General features: G+C 35.8%; 1 pseudogene; it reads right to left on the reverse strand.

Moving 5' to 3' along the window:
• Window positions 1–276: 276 nt before the first annotated feature.
• On the reverse strand, window positions 277–768 carry LOC141406965 (peptidyl-prolyl cis-trans isomerase A pseudogene; annotated as a pseudogene).
• Between the last annotated feature and the right edge of the window lie 3,199 nt (window positions 769–3,967).

Below are 3,967 nucleotides of genomic sequence, written 5' to 3' on the forward strand. Positions count from 1 at the left end.
TCTCTTGGAATAGTGTTTCCAAATCACTTCACCAACAACTACCAGAAATACTTTTTTGTTATTTAGTTTTAATTTCATCATCATAAACTCTCTGCAATCCAGCGAGGCATGAAAGGGAACAAAGAAAACATGGAACCCAAAGGAAACTGCAGCGAGAGCGCAAAGATTCTAGGATATGTGAGCAAATGGGGTGGAGAGCTGCTCTCCTGAGCTACAGAAGGAATGGTCGGGTGGTTAAGATAAAATACAAGTGAAACTTACTAGAGTTGTCCACAGTCAACAATGGTGATCTTTCTGGTCTTGCCATTTCTGTACCCAAAGTGTTCCATAGCCTATGGCCTTCACAATATTCATGCCTTCTTTCACTTTGCCAAAGACCACATGCTTGCCATTCAACCACTCAGTGTTGGCAGTGCAGATGAAAAACTGGGAACCGTTTGTGCTAGGTCCAGCATTTGCCCTGGACAAAATGCCAGGACCTGTATGCTTTCGGATGAAGTTCTCATCATCAGATTTCTCCCCATAGATGGACTTGATGGACTTGCCATCAGTGCCTTCATGGCGTGTGAAGTCAGCACTCTGATACATAAACCCTGGAATAATTCTGTGAAAGCAAGAACCCTTATAACCAAATTCTTTCTCTCCAGTGCTCAGAGCACCAAAGTTTTCTGTTGTCTTTGGAAACTTGTCTGCAAACAGTTTGACGGAGATGTTGTCCAAGTGCTCACCATCGATGGCAAGGTTTAAAAACATGGTGGGGTTGACCATGCTTTGCAGAAATATTTTTTTTTAAATCCCTGTAAGTGTAATACCCCTACCTAACTGGGAATCTAATGCTTGTTATTAATAAACATGTTTGATTGTCTTCCTTCCAGGTACTCCACACTACAAGTTCTAAACCTAGATTGTTTTTATATCTCAGACTCAATCACATGAAACCTAAAATAACATTTAGATATTCAGAAAGACATGAGAAGTCTCCCTTTCTACCAGAGAATATTTTTTTCTCATTTGCAAGCTTTTAACTCATAGGCACTAATCAATGGGGTGAAAAGCATGCATCTAATTTAAAAATTATATTTCTAGTGTTTACCGTTTCTATTAAAAATTCCAATGACCATGTTTTATAATGTTAAGTCATGTGCTATTGAATGTTTTGTGTTTTCTCAAGAAACCTAAAGACACTAGGATGAATCAGATGTATTAGATCTCAGAAAACTGAAATGGGTAGATTTCTGTATGCTGAAGTTCATCCTTTCAGCAGGAATTTTACCTTTTTGTAAATGGAAGCTGTCTCTGACAATAGTGACTCATACTTTAGCTATCATGCTCAATCACTCAGATGAAAGGCATGAGAAAACTCTAGAACTAGAGTATTGGAAAGAAAGACTGCCCAATGCCCATCAAAGAACTCTTTCTTTCTCATCAGACTTAACTTGCAATTTGAAAAAAAATATGAATGAATAAAAAATAAGCATTTATAAAATGTTTTCTTTCATTCTATCCTTCTTTCAGTTTTTGTTTGTGATTTGATAATAAATAAAGCCAAACAATGATAGGCTGGGTGTGCTGACTCATGCCTATCATCTCAGCTGTTTGGGAGGGCAAGGCAGGAGGATTACTTGAGCCCAGGAGTTCGAGGTTGCAGCAAGCTATGATTGTGCCACTACACTCCAGCCTAAGCAACAGGGCAAGATCCTGCCAATTAACACAAACAAACAGACAAACGAAAACAGGCCTGAGCCATTTCAAAATTAATAAAATTGTCTAGTTTATCTCAAGGAGGGCAACAAGATAAGTTGTATTCACTCCTGAATACTTAAGCAAACTTTCCACCTCTAATATGTGTTATTTCTACCTCTAAGGGAATAACACATATGAAAACATAAAGGCAGTCCTCGCTGTTAGAAATATTTTGACTTCCAGGTATTTTATCACTTAATTAAAAAAAAAAAAAACTTTCAAGAGAATTAGCCATGGCAATTTTCTGTGTTCTTATAATAAATTGCATGATGAATTATTTCATTTGAACTTTTTAGTATAACTATAGTTCATCACCAATTAAGTGAAATAGGAAACTGAGTTATCAATATTGACATGCTCATTTGATTGACAATACACTTAGAATAAGACCTCCCACAAAATGCATTTCAAAATTGATATAAATGAACCAGAAAGTCATCTATGTTGCTTGACAAAAATAGATTTTATCTTTAACAAAATTTCTTTATTATGTAACCTTCAGTTGCCATAAGCTCTGTATTTACAGACACATTTTTATTTTTTAAATTTGAATTTTAAATAGGGTTATGTAAAATCACTCTCATGATTACTTTAAAAGCCAAAATACAGCATTTTACAGTTAAACACATTTATGCTATAAATATTTCTAAAAACAACCATCTTATAAAATATTTAACCCAGATGCATTTAAACTGATAAGATGATACTGTTTCTGGCTATTCATTAGCCAAACCCCGCCTTTGTTTTTTTTGTGTTTTGTTTGTTTATTTATTTTATTTTATTTATTTATTTATTTATTTATTTTTTGAGACAGAGTCTCCCTCTGTCACTCAGGCTGGAGTGCAGTGGCGGGATCTCTGCTCACTGCAACCTCCGCCTCCCATTGCAAGTGATTCTCCTGCCTCAGCCTCTGGAGTAGCTGTGGTTACAGGTGCACACCACCATACCCAGCTAATTTTTTTGTATTATTAGTAGAGATGCGGTTTCACCATGTTGGCCAGGCTGATCTCCAACTCCTGACCTCAGGTGATCCACCCGGCTCGGCCTCTCAAAGTGCTGGTATTACAGGATTGAGCCACCGTGCTCGGCCATCCAACCCCTTTTTATCCCCCTCCATCCACTGTAGTTCTCAGCCTCTAATAACCTTCATCCTATTGTCTATCTCCATGGCTTTATTTTATTTAAGGTCCCATATATGAGTGAGAACATGCTATATTTGCCCTTTTTTCCTGGACCATTTCACTTAACATAATACCCTTTTGACTCATCCATGCTTATGCAGATGTTAGGATTTCATTTTTTAATTGCTCAATATTCCATTGTGTATAAATACCACATTTTATCCATTGATGAGCCCTAGTTTAATTCTACCTCTTGGCTATTGTGAATAGTACAGCAATGAAAACTGTAGTGCAGATGTTCCTTTGGCATACTCATTTCATTTTCTTTGGATATGTACCCTTTGGTGAGATTGTTGGATCATATTGTAGTTCTATTCCTAAATTTTTGAGAAACTTCCATACTGTTTTTCATAATGTCTTCATTAATTAACATTACCAACAGTGAACAAGCATTCCTTTTTCTCCACATAAGAATGTGGTGAGAGCCAATACTTTTTATTTTTTTGATAATAACCATTCTGATCAGGATGAGGTAGCATCTCATAATGGTTTTAAATGTTTTCCTGATGCCTAGTGATATTCAACTTTTTTTCCCATATGCTTATTGGCCATTTGTATGTCTTCTTTGAAAAATTTCTAGTCAAGTTTTTGTCAAATTTTTTCAATCAAGTTATGTTTTTCTCACTATTGGGTTGTCTGAGTTCCTCAGCAGTTTTCAATATTAACCTCCTGTCAGAGGGGGATTTTGCAATTGTTTTCTCCCATTCTGTAAGTTGTCTTTCAGTTCTATTGACTGTTTTTCCTTTGTGTGCAGATTTTTAGTTCAGAGAATCCTATTTGACTATCTTTGCTTTTGCAACTTGTGTTTTTGAGGGTCATAATCCAAAAAATTATTGTTCAGAACAATGTGTTGGAACATTTTTCCTATATTTTCTCAAAGCAGTTTTAGTTTTAGGTCTTATATTCAAAAACTAAATTTAAGTTGAGTTTATTTTTGTATATGGCATGAAATGAGGGTCCAATTTCATTATTCTACATGTGGATAAACAGGTTTTCTGACACCCATGTATTGAAGAGACTATTATTTCCTCATTGTGCATTCT

Source organism: Macaca fascicularis, chromosome 6, assembly GCF_037993035.2.
Source record: "Macaca fascicularis isolate 582-1 chromosome 6, T2T-MFA8v1.1".
NCBI lineage: Eukaryota > Metazoa > Chordata > Mammalia > Primates > Cercopithecidae > Macaca > Macaca fascicularis.